Genomic DNA, 16,849 nt, shown 5'->3' with positions numbered 1-16,849 from the left:
TCTCTCTCTCTCTCTCTCTCTCATAAGCAACTTTTAAGCCACCCAAAACTTATGGGAACTGGAAATTCTACGCTTCAAGCAAAATAGTAAGGATGGGTCAGTCGAAAATTTTTGTGCTGAAGAATTCCTAAAATGACCAGAGGCACAATAATCCGGCCATCAGATTCCGATACTTTGTCTTTTCTCCTCAATATAAACTCTTCATAATCAAAACTTTACCTCTTTAATCGCGTCTTCTGCAACCCCGCCTGTCCCCCGGAAAGTTATAACTCATAATTTCATGAATTATTTTACGATATTCTTTTATTTAAAATAAAAGTTTTACTGTTTAATTTTTAGTCTCGTTCTCCCTGCGATTAAGCAAACCCGCATGATTTTACAACATTGTATCGTTTTACCAGTTCACTATAAGTCGAGAATATTTTGCATCAGTGACATTCGAACTAACACCTGGTAGAGAGCAACGATATATAGCAACTTTGACCAATGAGCCATCACGGGAGGATTTCAATAAATCAGTGGCTCAATAGTCAAAGGTCATTGTTCATCGCTGTTTCACAAACAGGCGGTAGATCGAATCCCACTGGTGATGAAGCACTTGTTGATTATAATTCCCCTTGGGTATAAGTTATTTTTGAGGTATAGTGAATTTAATAATATTTGTGAATATGAAACATTTGTGAAAATTCATTAATATTTGTGAATATATATAAAAAGTTTCACGGTGTATATATATATGAAAATTCATATTATATGTATATATATATATATATATATATATATATATATATATATATATATATATATATATATATATATATATATATATATATATATATATATATATATATATATATATATATATATATATATATATATATATATATATATATATATATATATATATATATATATATATATATATATATATATATATATATATATAAACTACTGGTCACTTTTTACCATATGTATATATGTAATTGTATATATATATAAAACTAGTCATTTTTGTATCCAAGCCTTTGTATCCAAGTGTAAGAAATATGAAGCAGTTATGACGTCCGGTAGCGGGAAAAGAACCCGCGTCCCATAACCACAGCGAGGTCATGTTGCCAACGTGACCACGAGAAGTATAAAACTACTGCAGGTGTTACATATGTACCTGTCGAATTCAGATATGTTTGCTAGAGCTGGAATAGACCCGTCCTAACCATCTTAGCGAATGGGCAATCGTTTTTGTTGCTTTTTAGGCTGAAATACATATATAGAATCTACTGGTCACTTTTTTACCAGATACATATGTTACAAGGAACAGATCAACACTTGTTTTAGAAGTGTACGTAGCGTGATCTAGCGATCTTACTTCAGGAGAAAGACGTGAAAAGATTCGACCCATGATAACACTCACATTTTTTTTTTTTCTCTCTCTCTTCTCTCTCTCTCTCTCTCTCTCTCTCTCTCTCTCTCTCTCTCTCTCTCTCTCTCTCACCGTGTATGGACTCTCTCTCATCATTTACCAAAGCTCACCCACCCTAACCTCACTCATTCTCTCAAAGCAATTAAATGGACTATTTAAAGAAACACAATCGTTTCTACAAAAATAGGTTTATTATTCAAATAACCCAACAAGAAATGAATAAAACAAAACAAAGATTAAAATGCATAATAAATGAATTATCGAGTCAGATAACTAAACTCTAAACTGCAAACACTTCTGATTAAAGAAGTCTCATTATGGCTAATAGACTGAAAATACCCAAAATCACACATACTCCCCAAATCAATAACTAAAGTCATGTCAAAAAAACAGTCTACCACATAAAGAGATTGACATTGCAAATGACTTGCATGTCCTTTTTCTCAAACTCCCAAGTCCACAGACATCTGTCGAAAGAATTAAACATGATAGAAAACTCCCAAAAATATATGAAATGCAAAACACAATAATGGAAAGTGTAAAATGCATAGCCAAGATATGGCAAACGTACCATAACAAAATAATAATATAAAAGAGGTATGAATATTCATATTAAATCTCCCACACCAGTTCAAAAGTTCATAATGATCAGAAAGTCATGGTAAAAATCACAAGTTCAATTTCCTCCCATAAAAACAGAGATTTGAAAGTCTACCTTATCTGCCGATTTTCAAAGCCTGGACCCACTCCAAAGCTATGACTGGACCACTGCAGTTCTATCACGTTAATGAATGATCAAACTCACTTTTAGGGCAGATTTTGGCATAATCTAGATCAAAGTAACGCACGTACTCACGAATATACATAACGCTCCGGAGATCACCTGACCCCCAATATCGCTGAGCTTCTCGCGCAGAGAGCTGAGGAATCAAACTATTTGCTGAATACAAAGATTTTACAACTGACGGCTCTGTCAGTACCATCTCGCTCCAAAAATTCTTTCATCACACCTTAAAGCATTGAAGCTATGAAATGCATATATGTGTCCTTTAAATAGAGCTCGGCCACCCCATAAGAGCGTCACGCTCTCCTTAACGGCAAACTAAAACAAAAGCATATGTATAAAACATAACAGATAGGGCTATGCTCAATTAGCAATGTCTACTGCACTGCAGCTTTAAGGACTGCTCTCATGACGCATTTCCAAAGTCACTGGGGTTGTGTTCTTAGAGCCTTTACATGTAATCTTACAAACACGAATAAGCTTTACTACCCCACAACAACAAAATTATCAGTAAAATAGCTATTAAGACAATTAAAATTGTCGGCATAATATATTCTGATACTGGAACATCACGGAATCGTCGATGTCTTCCAACGGTGGAACCGTCATTGGCACCTTGGTTGTAGGTACCGCCACTACCAAATGCTCGTTATGTGTATGACGCATAATTATCTTCTCGGAACTGTTGAATACAGCACGGCTAAGTACGAGAAAGTCCGTAGACAGGATTCTGCAGGATGAATCGAACAGCTTGGACCCTTGAGGAACGAATGATGTCGACTTGTTATTCTGGCACATCATTGTAACTGCATTCTTTGCAAAACACGGCAGGAAGCGTTCTGGTGGACTCAATGTGGTAATCTCGCAGGAACTGTCTAAAGTCGCATTCTGTCGGAGTCTGTCCATGAACTAATGATAATTCACAACCACCCACAGACACAACTTGCAACTGGAAAATAGTACTGTCACACACACACACTTCTCTCTAACTAAAGTACAACTTGTCTTATAATCAACTCCCGAACCCTGATATTGATCTCCCAAAATGAACATGGTCTCTAATCCATCCCACGTCACTACTGAGTCTCCCAAAAACACTCGAAAAAGGTCTAATAACAAAAAGGTTTCATGTTACTGAACCAAACAAAACTACTAATGCAAAAGTCAAACACTCTCAATGTGAACTACAAATCTATTCCCTCTTTTGATCTCTACAATCTCAAAAGGTCCGTGGAACTTCGGACTTAATTTATAATTCAGATCATTCCGAACATTCACTTTAACAAACACTCTATCACCCATCGAAAAAGCTACTCCCCTCGATTTCGCGTTACTTTTCTCTACCATTGCACGCGAACTAAGTTCAAGTTCTTTACTGATACGTGCAAATCTTTCTCTCGCTGTATTAATCAATGAAGTGACCGTAACATCACCCTGAACTCGCTCTGGTAACAAATCAAAAGGTCCTTTCAACTTGTACCCATACAAAGCTTCTGCTGGAGATATCTTAATTGTGTCATTCATCATAGTATTGATACTATATCGCACTTCATCCAAAGATCTGTCCCAATGTGTATCGGAACCACCCACCGTCATGCGCAAAGCTTCGATTACTTTCTGATTCGCCCTCTCACATAACCCATTTGCTTCAGGTCTATACGGGATTATAGATACTTTCTTTATTCCCAGTAAATTGGCAAGACCGTCTAAAGTCTTATTAATAAACTCCCCTACCATTGTCTGTGATCAGACATTCAGGAACACCATATCGACAAATTATCCCCTTAAAGAACGCTATAGCAACTTCCTCAGCTGATTTGTACTTCAGTGGGAAAATCTCGACAAAGCGAGTCAACTCATCAACAACTACTAATAAATGTCTATAACCATAAGCGGACTCTGAGAAGTTACCCAGAATATCCATATGCACTCTCTGAAACGGCCTATGTGGTATGGGATATGAACCCAAACGACACGACACTGTCGTCGCTGGCTTATTCACATTGCAAATAGTGCACTTCTTCACAAAGGCTTCTTTTGCGGAAAACATATTTTTCCAAAAGAACTTTGACCTGACATTTTCATACGTCTTGTCTACACCTAAATGAGGCGAACCAAATTTACAATGTACAATGTCTAGAACTTTTGGCACTAGACTCTCTGGCACGATGATTTGTGTAATCTCACCCATGCTTCGAGTACTTCACAAGTTATATTTAACTTTCCTCACCAATAAATTATTCTCCAACTCTAGACCAGAAAAAGGCAACTTATACCCTTTCTTCGGTGAAACTCCCCTAAGAAATGCCTTAGCATCTGACAACAATTTATCTTCATCTTGCTTTTGTTCGAGCAAGCCTATGTCCCAAGTGACATTTTCACCCGTAATATAACACACGGCGTTACTCTCACTATTACGAACAACAATCTCTCCCAAGACTGCCGACTCACTATTTCTCCCCGAAGTGTGCACTGTAGAAACGTGTATGTCCTCTACATGCGATCTCTCAGAACTACTAATATCAGACATTAGACACCAAATATTTACTCTCTTCTCCCACACAGGATTCGGTGTGTATTCCCTCATCCTCGACCGGAAAATGTCTGCTCAATGCATCTGCAACTACATTATGCTTACCTTCAAGGTATTTGAGGTTTGCATCAAAATCTCTCAATGTTAGGAACCACCGTGCTCTCTTGGGCGACAAATTTGGCTTATTAAAAAGCTCTAACAACGGTTGATGATCTGTAAAAATCTCAACTTTATTTCCCAACAACAACATCTTAAAATGAACAAGGCTAGAGACAACTACGAAAGCCTCCTTGTCCACAACTGACATCAGCCTTTCGTTACTACCACGCGTTTTGAACTTTCTGCTATAAAAAGCAATTGGGTGTAATTTCCCTTCAAATTTCTGCATCAAACACGCACCTATACCTTCCTGACTCGCGTCAGTCACTAAGGTGAACGGTTGACTAAAATCTGGAAACTTCAAAACTGGTGGGTTCACCAAAGCGTTCTTAAGCTTCTCAAAAGCTAATTGTTGACTATCACCCCAAACAAACTTAACGTCTTCTCGTAACAAATCTGTCAATGGAGACGCTATTGTAGAAAAATTCTGCACAAAACGGCGAAAGAAACCCGACATACCTAGGAACGAACGAATCTGTTTCCTGGTTTTGGGAACTGGAAAATTCACAATGGCTTTAACTTTCTCATCATTCACTCTGACTCCCTCTTTAGAGATAACATGTCCTAGATAGACAATTTTTCTCTTCAGAAACTCACATTTGGCCAATTTGACCTTTAATCCAGCGAACCGTAATCGCTTGAGGACTTCTTTTAACACCCTTAGATGTTCTTCAATCGTATCTGTGCATATGAGAATGTCATCCATGTACACAAACACCGACTTTCCTAACAAGCCATGAAGTACTGTGTTAACCAGTCTAGTAAATGTTATTGGGGACCCTTGTAATCCAAAAGGCATCCTATTAAACTCGTAATGTCCCTTAGGTACCGAAAATGCTGTATATTTACGGCTACTCTCACAAAGCGGAACCTGTAGAAACCCTTGCATAAGATCTATAGATGAATATATATTCTTGCCACCGATCTCAACAAACAAATCAGGCAAACAAGCTACCGGATATCTATCTGGGCATGTTTTTTCATTCAATTTACGAAAATCTACACAAACTCTGATACTACCGTCTTTCTTCGGAACTGCAAGCAAAGGAATATTAAACGGAGAATTGGACGGTCTGATAATGCCTTCCGACTCCCACCTCTGAACTTCTTTTTCTACTTCTTCTCTGATCTTAAAAGGAATTCGATATGCTGGAATATATATGGGATTTGTACCCTTTTCTAGGCGGATTGAATGTTCTAAAACATCTGTAACTCCTAATTTATCTCCCTTCAAAGCAATGATATCTAGATATTCTTTCAACACTTTCTCTACTTTATCTGAATACTCAGGATAATCAACTTTAGCCAAGTGTTCATGCAGAACCTGACTTCGGAACTGTTGCACCTCGTTAGGAAACATTCCCGTCTCCACAAAAACTCACTAATTTATGCTCTTCATTAAACTCTTCAAAATCAATTACATAAGTACCCTTGTGATATTTTTTCACTGAGTCTTGATAGCTAACTAATTCTACTGAAGTCACGCCTGCGACTGAAACTTCATTCACTGACACCGTACTCACAACATCTTTGAATTTCTCGGTTCCCTCAACAACGCACACTTGAGAAGGAAACTTTTTCTCTTTCAGCGACACTTTAACCAATGTAGGAACTCGCGGTTGCAATTCAATATCTTCCAACAAAAATCCTTTAAAAGATCTTTGCGGAATATCTTCACTCTCTAATGACTGTGTTACACATGTCTCAGACTGTGTCTTAGGTTTCTCACAAGTTTTTTTCCTATGTATATATGGAACAAAACAACCTGACTCACCTATTGTAATCCCCTGAACTCCCGTAAAAATGTTGATGTTATGTCACATGCAAGAAGGGTGTCCTAGCAAAACCATTTCACCTAAGGCTAATCCTTCTATGACCAAAAATGATTCTACTATTGTCTTTCCGCCGATACAAAGCGTAAGAAATGATGAACCTAAAATATTCAGTTTCCTCGCTTGTACATTACACACTGTCTCACTAGAAGGGACTAATTTGCACTCTGGAAACTTCGAGTGAAAAAAGTCAGCATTTACTAAGTTAACTGAGCTACCAGAATCAATGAAAATAGAAATTTCACTGCCATTAGAGAATCCACGTACAATCGGCCTAGGTTCTAGTGACTCTAAGACCTGATTAGTCATTATCCTGTGTCCATTTTCGAACTTATCTTGTGAAAATTCTGCTGTTCCTTTGTGTATCTAGAACTTGCATCATGTGGAATTCTCCTGTCATATCTAGAAAAACCTCCCCATGACTGCCCTGAATATTCTCTACTCTTTGTGGCTGGGCAAAATCTCCATCCATGATCTGAAGATTTGCAAACTGAACAATATCTCACTCTGCAATTTGATTTACTATGTCCTAGTTTATCACAATTAAAACAACGTATCGTTGTGACTGATCTCTCTGGAATTTTCTTCGATTCTACTCGTACACGTCTTCGCTGTTGCATCATTTCCCGAATGCGAGGGACTATCATTCTTCTGTGGTTTGGAAACCGCAGCCGACATCTTTGCACCTCCCTGTACAAAACTACTGTCTAGCGTTGGGCATTTTGATAGATTTTTATTAATCTGTGCAAACAAAAAGGATTCATCTGTATCCTGATCAATTCTCTTGTCAAAACTATCTACAATTACATCTGGGACCGATGTTAAAAGGCAAGCAAAGTGTAACAATCTTTCAAAATTATCTAAGGAGATATTATTTCCAGTTACCCATGGAGAGCCTGTTATAGATTTCTTTAACTCACCTACTGCATCAAATAAATTCGCACTGTATGTGACTAGTGAATCATTGCCCTTCTTTATTTTGAGAAACTCTCGCAAATTCCGAACTGCACACTCACGTTGAACTCTACCATAAGTAGCTCGTAGAAATTTCTGCAGTTCATTCCAAGTTTTACACCTTCTGAACCCGAAACTGCGTGCCCGTTTCCCAATATCTCCTTTATCTAAATCCAGAAATGATTTGGCCTCTGTTAAAGCTTCAGCGCCATTCGTAATTTTCTTGGAATTCAGATAATTGTTCACTGACTCAATGAAAGTTTCTATATTTTGGGTTGGCTTCCCATCAACTAACCCTTTAAAATTAGTAACTCCCTCGCTAACGCTCGTCACTTTATGCACCACAACTGATTGGGATGTGTTTGCTGCATCGTCTGGCATTTTGTGAGTGATCACACGCCCTGAGTGTAACAACATAAAAAGGAAACCAAAAAGAACACTAGAGAAAGGCAAAAGTTACCCCCTCTAAAAGAAGAACAGAAAACGGAGTTCTGCGCGACTTACGAGAATGGGGTATTCACCAGTCCGAACAGAAAACGGAGCACCTATCTCTCGACTTGCTAACCTGTGACGTCACCCACTCGAAGACGGAGCAGGGGAAAACACCAGCGTGATTTTTGTTGAATCACCACTTTGTGTAATTAACTCACAATCGTCACTATTTACACTTATTTGGGTATTTTGTTAACCCCAAAATTGCTCTAGAGATCATCCAGATCTATTTCACAACTCCCCACTCCCAATACTCGAATAGAGACGGAAAAAAAAAGATTCCCCGTATTACCCACGTAATCACGACACCCTATGAAACTCGGTCTCTTAAGACTGAGTGGTCGTTTTTGCCCCGAGGCGAGTCTGTGCCTTGGGCATCAACGTTATCAATTAGTCTATTAGTAATCTCCCTCTTTCGCCACCATTAAAGACATGGGACACCGCTCGCTGCCACCATTAATATCATGAGGCACCGCTGCCACCATTAACATCTGTTACAAGGAACAGATCAACACTTGTTTTAGAAGTGTACGTAGCGCGATCTAGAGATCTTACTTCAGGAAAAAGACGTGAAAAGATTCGACCCATGATAACACTCACATTTTTTTTTCCCCTCTCTCTCTCTCTCTCTCTCTCTCTCTCTCTCTCTCTCTCTCTCTCTCTCTCTCTCTCTCTCTCTCTCTCTCTCTCTCTCTCTATGTATGGACTCTCTCTCATTTACCAAAGCTCACCCACCTAACCTCACTCATTCTCTCAAAGCAATTAAATGGACTATTTAAAGAAACACAATCGTTTCTACAAAAATAGGTTTATTATTCAAATAACCCAACAAGAAATGAATAAAACAAAGCAAAGATTAAAATTATCGAGTCAGATAACTAAACTCTAAACTGCAAACACTTCTGATTAAAGAAGTCTCATTATGGCTAATAGCCTGAAAATACCCAAAATCACACATACTCCCAAATCAATAACTAAAGTCATGTAAAAAAAAACAGTCTACCACATAAAGAGATTGACATTGCAAATGACTTGCATGTCCTTTTCTCAAACTCCCAAGTCCACAGACATCTGTCGAAAGAATTAAACATGATAGAAAACTCCCAAAATATATGAAATGCAAAACACAATAATGGAAAGTGTAAAATGCATAGCCAAGATATGGCAAACGTACCATAACAAAATAATAATATTAAAGAGGTATGAATATTCATATTAAATCTCCCACACCAGTTCAAAAGTTCATAATGATCAGAAAGTCATGGTAAAAATCACAAGTTCAATTTCCTCCCATAAGAACAGAGATTTGAAACTCTACCTTATCTGCCGATTTTCAAAGCCTGGACCCACTCCAAAGCTATGACTGGACCACTGCAGTTCTATCACGTTAATGAACGATCAAACTCACTTTTAGGGCAGATTTTGGCATAATCTAGATCAAAGTAACGCACGTACTCACGAATATACATAACGCTCCGGAGATCACCTGACCCCCAATATCGCTGAGCTTCTCGCGCAGAGAGCTGAGGAATCAAACTATTTGCTGAATACAAAGATTTTACAACTGACGGCTCTGTCAGTATCATCTTGCTCCAAAAATTCTTTCATCACACCTTAAAGCATTGAAGCTATGAAATGCATATATGTGTCCTTTAAATAGATATGTAATTGTAATAGAAGTTAAGAGGGCATTGTGGCTATTACAATTACAGATGTATCTGGTAAAAATCTACTTCTTCTGATAACCATAATCCACTCTTCACTTCTCGATACCTATATACGCAGGTCAGTACAAAGGATAAAATCCAAAAGAAGAACTAAATAAAGAAATTCTGGTGTCTATATCCTTCCACTTTTCCCACTAATGTTGAAGCCAGGGTAATGATGATAAATGATAATGATAGTAATAGTAATATTAATACTAACCATAAATGTATGGCGGTTGTTGTCATAAACGTAAATTTCATGTAGCCTAAGTCTTGGAATGAACGATAGATCCTGATCATAAAATATTTGGCTAAGTAGGCGGAAGATTTTGTGATTAATATTTCTTTTAAAAATACGAATATCAAATGCTTATGAGGGTTTCAAGGACTCATGCTGATGTGGATTCCACGTGCCTTCCTTCCTTTGTATTGGCAGAAGCGAGCATTTTTGTTTTACTCATCTCCGAAGGAGCCTTTTTTTTCAGAAGGAAGGGGAAAAAAGGATGAACTTTTAGCGATTAGTAACACAAGTGATGAAGAGCCACTGAGCAACAGCTTTCCTTTTGGACATCAGCTGACAGAGTGGAAATGATGGAGCCTCGATGAAGTGACATTATTGAGCCGTGTTTCTTTTGAGGCTATGGCTCAAACAGGCTGGAAACTGATAAGCAGGTAATCTAACTGTAGCCTGCTTCCGTGGAATTTAGTACTTTTAGTTTAACAGATTGAAGTAGCGACGATGTGCATTTACATTGCGGATTGATACCATCACTGCGGTATTATGTGACTTCTAAATCCTGTTGTGATCTTATTTACTTACAGTGCATCCAAGAAGGAAGAGATGCACAAGAGACTACAAAAAAAAAAAATCCTTGCGCTACTTCATTAGCGGAGCAATTTTAAGTCTTCTGAGATATTTACGAATATTATCGTGTAAACAAATTCCGTTTTCTATAAATATGTAAAGGCCATTTCTGAGCCTATACTTAATTTAAGTCTCTGTTTTATGAACAGAGGTTTGATCTCGCTTATCCCGAGACATTATGTGTAACGTGAGCCGATATCATAAGTTATATCTTTCCCTAACTAAAATCTAAGGACTACTGGAATGAGATACTAAGTACAAAACTAAAACCCTTTATTGACAAAATCAACGAAAAATAACTTCTTAAAAATTACGAAGAATGAAATCCAATGTTTCACATAACTATCAGAAAATCTTCTAAGGAAATAATGCTCCAAAATCATAAACCCACAATTACAGAAAATAACTCATCTGTCAAAACATGAACACGTCAGTCAATTAAAACAGGTCATCTCAAATGTCATACCACTCTCATCCTCGTAGGAGGGAGAGAGGAAAAAGGAATAGGAATGGAGTGGAACAGAAATACCTGTGAAAGAAGAAACGTCACATTAAAAATCATAAAATGTAAAAAATTGCAGAAATACATCTTCCACTGTCACAGGAGATACCGTGTGTTCACAGTTCTGAAAAACAAAGTCTAAAAACGTATATGAATTCTTACTCACTCCACAAGCCTGTGGGACAGTCTCCATGTGAAAAATCACACATCTTCAGACACACATGAATCGGATCTCACAAGTCCAATTCGAACAACGGTTCCTCCCATTATATTCTTTTTATAACGCACGAACGAACGTACTTTTGTATGACATCATTCGAGGTCAAAGTTCGGCAAGACACGCCTCTGTACTTCGAGGCATCACGAAGTACACGTACACACCATACATTATTAAGAAGCATCCTTCAAAAACCGGATTTTGTAACTGGTTCAGCTTCTAGAACGTTCTTTGCTGAAAACGCATTTGCCAGCCCGTGTCTTGTCACCAAGGTGGTTTCTTCGACCCTTGTGGTATGCGAATGTTTCAGCATTTTCCTATTTGCTGCGTATAGTGAAAATGGACCCTGCGAATAGCTGACCCAACTTTTCAAAGGTCACCTTCGCGAGCCTTTACAGATTGCTCGGTCCACGCACCTGAGGTGGACCCCACCTCAAAATGTCTAGGTGCAAAACTCATATGTATCGTATAACACAGATATTATAGTACAACCAGTTCATTCAGGAAACGCATTAATCTAGACGATTTCACTCCTGGTACTGCCTCACGCTGAAAGGCCTGCGACTGCGCACGCCAACGGTGATCCAACCAAGATGAAAGGCTTTCGACTGCACACGCCCATGTTGAAAGTGGCGCTCGCAAATCCTTTTTGCGCCAACCCAACGTCTCCTCGAAAGTGCGGCAACATGAAGACATCCTGCCCGACATCTCTCCAAAGTGCAGAAGTAACGTTGACAGCTTTCTCATATGTTGAGGACGGTGAACTATTCCAACCTCTCCATTTCGAGGGAGTGGTATTTTCCGTGAGTCGGTCATATCGACAGTCATATAAAAAGTAACTCGTCTATTCCCTATACCATATTATTACTGAACCAAATAAGACTAATAGTGCAAAGGTCATATGTTCTCAATTTTGAAACAATTCCAAGTTGGTACCGGAATTTCCACAGTCAACTCACTATCAAGTACACTAACTCTAAGGAACTATTCATAAAAATTCTATCCAACAGAAAAAAAAAGTACTCCAACAATGAAAGGCAATCCTAAACATCTGAAAGGTATCATATCTCGTAAAAGACATCAAGGTTCTACTCCGGTTAGCGAATATTTCGCAATACCTGACTAATTCTCAACACCATAGCAATTGACTTAATGGCAATCGCTCCTATGATCCTAACAACTACAATTACTCATGGTACAGCTCCTTAATTTTAAAAGAGAACTTAAAATCCCAAATATTCGAATTCGATATCCCTATCAAAATCTTCTTAAACCTCTCCGAAATCCTAACTGACATATCCCAACCCGAAAAAGATCAGACCCGTTCGGTCCGATATACTAAATACCTCCCCAAAGTAAAATCCTAAACAACAAACCCTTATTCTGTAACTCTATATTCAAAGATATTGCGTCAGACGACAAAACACATCATAACATAATAACATAATAACACAGTAACACGCGGGTCAAATCTCGTATGAAATTAGCCCATGTCACAGTTCTCAAAATCATATGAAAACAAACCATTAACTCAAAGTAACCCATTACTATCACCAAGTGCGAACGATGAAAACCCTAATGCAAATGCGATCCATAAAAAAACAAAACTCAAATTCATATATCTACAAAACTCTACGGCATTCTGCACAAATTTTACTAAGTACTGCAGCTTACATCAGAAATCACAATGAACCCGAACTATTAAAGATTCGTAAAACTTCTACGGAGTAACGTCCTCCTGAGTTACAACAAACTACAAGTCATGCTCATATACAACCCATTAACACCCGAAAGGAAAAAAAAATGACCCGTAACTACCCATTACCATAACAACAATACAACCCAGGAATGCATCCATGCTAATACCCATTAACCCGTCTTTTTAATCTTAGAAATACGTGTCAAACGAAACACACCTGTGTTTTCATACGTCTTGTCCACACCTAAATGAGGAGAACCAAATTTACAATGTACAATGTCTAGAACTTGTGGTACTAGACTCTCTGGCACGATGATTTGTGTAATTTCACCCATGCTTCGAGTACTTCCAAGTTATACTTAACTTTCTCACCAATAAATTATTCTCCAACTCAGACCAGAAAAAAGAAAAGGCAACTTATACCCTTTCTTCGGTGAAACTCCCTAAGAAATACCTTAGCATCTGACAACAATTTATCTTCATCTTACTTTTGTTCCTCAAAGCCTATGTCCCAAGTGACATTTTCACCCGTAATATAACAAACAGCGTTACCCTCAATATCACGAACAACAATCTCTCCCGAGACTGCCGACTCACTATTTCTCCCTGAAGTATGCACTGTAGAAACGTGTAATGTCCTCTACATGCGATATCTCAGAACTACTAGTATCAGAGACATTAGACACCACATATTTACTCTCTTCTCTCACACAGGATTCGGTTTGTACTCCTCATCCTCGACCGGAAAATATCTACTCAATGCATCTGCAACCACATTATGCTTACCTTCAATGTATTTGAGGTTTGCATCAAAATCTCTCAATGTCAAAACCAACGCGCTCTCTTGGGCGACAAATTTGGCTTATTAAAAGCTCTAACAACGGTTGATGATCTGTAAAAATCTCAACTTTATTTCCCAACAACAACATCTTAAAATGAACAAGGCTAGAGACGACTGCGAAAGCCTCCTTGTCCACAACTGACATCAGCTTTTCGTTACTACCAAGCATTTTGAACTTTCTGCTATAAAAAGCAATTGGGTGTAATTCCCCTCAAATTTCTGCATCAAACACGCACCTATACCTTCCTGACTCGCGTCAGTCACTAAGGTGAACGGCTGACTAAAATCTGGAAACTTCAAAACAGGTGGGTTCATTCAAAGCATTCTTAAGCTTCTCAAAAGCTAATTGCTGACTGTCACTCCAAACAAACTTAACGTCTTCTTTGTAACAAATCTGTCAATGGAGACGCTATTGTAGAAAAATTCGGCACAAAACGGCGAAAGAAACCCGACATACCTAGGAACGAACGAATCTGTTTCCTGGTTTTGGGAACTGGAAAACTCACAATGGCTTTAACTTTCTCATCATTCACTCTGACTCCCTCTTTAGTCAGTAAAAAAAAAAGGTCAAGTTCACTTCTCCCAAGGCCAAGCTATAGTTAAAGGGCACAAAAAAAAAAAAAGACACGGGAAAGAGCTTCTCAGGCACAGAGAGAGAGAAAGAGAAATTCGTTTCCCACCTCTTACAATGCATCGAAGGCCTGATGACGCTTACAGAAAAAATGCTAACACCAAAACCTCTGTCTCCAACGGCAAAACTGCTGGATCAACACTTCCCTTTGTCCAAACGGAAAGTGTCACTCAAGCAAAGGCAAGCGCTCTGCCCACATACTCACACACACATACCCACATGCACATACGTGTGTGACTAAAAACCAAGAAGTGCATTCACACTTCTGCAAAAACTGTTTTGCACCCATAAATATCACGTAAGCAACTCAACAAATATCAAATAGAACACTACCCCACTATAAAAGTTCCCAGAAATAACCCAACAACCAAATATCACCCTTGACATAATACACGGTGATGCTACATTGCAGATTGCTATAAAAAAAGAAAAAGATAACATCACAACACTTACGTAAAAAAAGAAAAAGATAACAACACTTACGTTAGCAGCGCGCGAATTTCCATCAAGCAAAGAGAGAGAAACAAAAACACTCGCGCGTCTTCACGTGTTTTAACACACGCATAGCGGTCTTAATACCGCAACTATTGCACAATATCACTGTTTTTACCCCCTACCGAAAACACTCTTCACGAAACACTAGCCAGCGAGAGAGACGCTCACGGCTCGCCCCCAGCAACTGCTGACTCCCACAAAATCCTATCCTGAGATGCCAATACTAATTTATGTCTCTTCGGAAACGTATACATGCCTAATTATTTAACACCCTCTAACTGCCCTAACTACCTTATACACTACCTTTTCCGCTACCTTTTACGCTGCCACCAAAAACTGTAAAGGCCATTTCTGAGCCTATACTTGATTTAAGTCTCTGTTTTATGAACAGAGGTTTGATCTCGCTTATCCCGAGACATTATGTGTAACGTGAGCCGATATCATAAGTTATATCTTTCCCTAACTAAAATCTAAGGACTACTGGAATAAGATACTAAGTACAAAACTAAAACCCTTTATTGACAAAATCAACGAAAAATAACTTTTAAAAATTACGAAGAATGAAATCCAATGTTTCACATAACTATCAGAAAATCTTCTAAGGAAATAATGCTCCAAAATCATAAACCCATACCTAATTACAGAAAATAACTCATCTGTCAAAACATGAACACATCAGTCAATTAAAACAGGTCATCTCAAATGTCATACCACTCTCATCCTCGTAGGAGGGAGAGAGGAAAAAGAATAATAGGAATGGAGTGGAACAGAAATACCTGTGAAAGAAGAAACGTCACATTAAAAATCATAAAATGTAAAAAAATAGCAGAAATACATCTTCCACTGTCACAGGAGATACCGTGTGTTCACAGTTCTGAAAAACAAAGTCTGAAGAAAAAAACGTATATGAATTCTTACTCACTCCACAAGTCCTCTGGGACAGTCTCCATGTGAAAAATCACACATCTTCAGACACACATGAATCGGATCTCACAAGTCCAATTCGAACAACGGTTCCTCCCATTATATTCATTATGTAACGCACGAACGAACATACTTTTGTATGACATCATTCGAGGTCAAAGTTAAAAGACACGCCTCTGTACTTCGAGGCGTCACGAAGTACACGTACACACCATACATTATTAAGAAGCATCCTTCAAAAACCGGATTTTGTAACTGGTTCAATTTCTAGAACGTTTTTGCTGAAAACGCATTTGCCAGCCCGTGTCTTGTCACCAAGGTGGTTTCTTCGACCCTTGTGGTATGCGAATGTTTCAGCATTTTCCTATTTGCTGCGTATAGTGAAAATGGACCCTGCGAATAGCTGACCCAACTTTTCAAAGGTCACCTTCGCGAGCCTTTACAAATATATTAGACACTAAAGGCAGGAAAATTCAACTATAACAAAATGTAAGCAAAATATATGAAATATATAAAAACTCATCAGAAAAAATGTAAAACCAACAGAATTATGACAGACATATATGAAGGAAGAAATATGTATAATGAAAATTTGCAAGTCAATGGGCGGAAATTAGTTGATGAATAAAAAATCATTAGTAAATCTAACTTTGTTACAAAATGGGCAAGAGGAATTTACTAATAAAACTCGATTTCGTCAATACACTTTCGCACGAAGGACACTGTTAAGGCCCGAAATGAATACCAGTTGAGGTGGCTTAGTAATTAAGAAAATTAACCAGACAAATCTATCCG

General features: G+C 38.2%; 1 protein-coding gene across 1 annotated transcript in view; it reads left to right on the top strand.

Moving 5' to 3' along the window:
* LOC136827865 (uncharacterized) overlaps positions 1 to 16,849 on the top strand; it is a 74,735-nt gene that overhangs the window by 8,073 nt on the left and 49,813 nt on the right. The window lies entirely within an intron of this gene.

The sequence above is a fragment of the Macrobrachium rosenbergii genome, chromosome 42 (assembly GCF_040412425.1).
Source record: "Macrobrachium rosenbergii isolate ZJJX-2024 chromosome 42, ASM4041242v1, whole genome shotgun sequence".
NCBI classification, from domain to species: Eukaryota; Metazoa; Arthropoda; class Malacostraca; order Decapoda; family Palaemonidae; genus Macrobrachium; species Macrobrachium rosenbergii.
The sequence above is the reverse complement of the archived record's forward strand: the minus strand, read 5'-3'. Positions and strand labels throughout refer to the sequence as shown.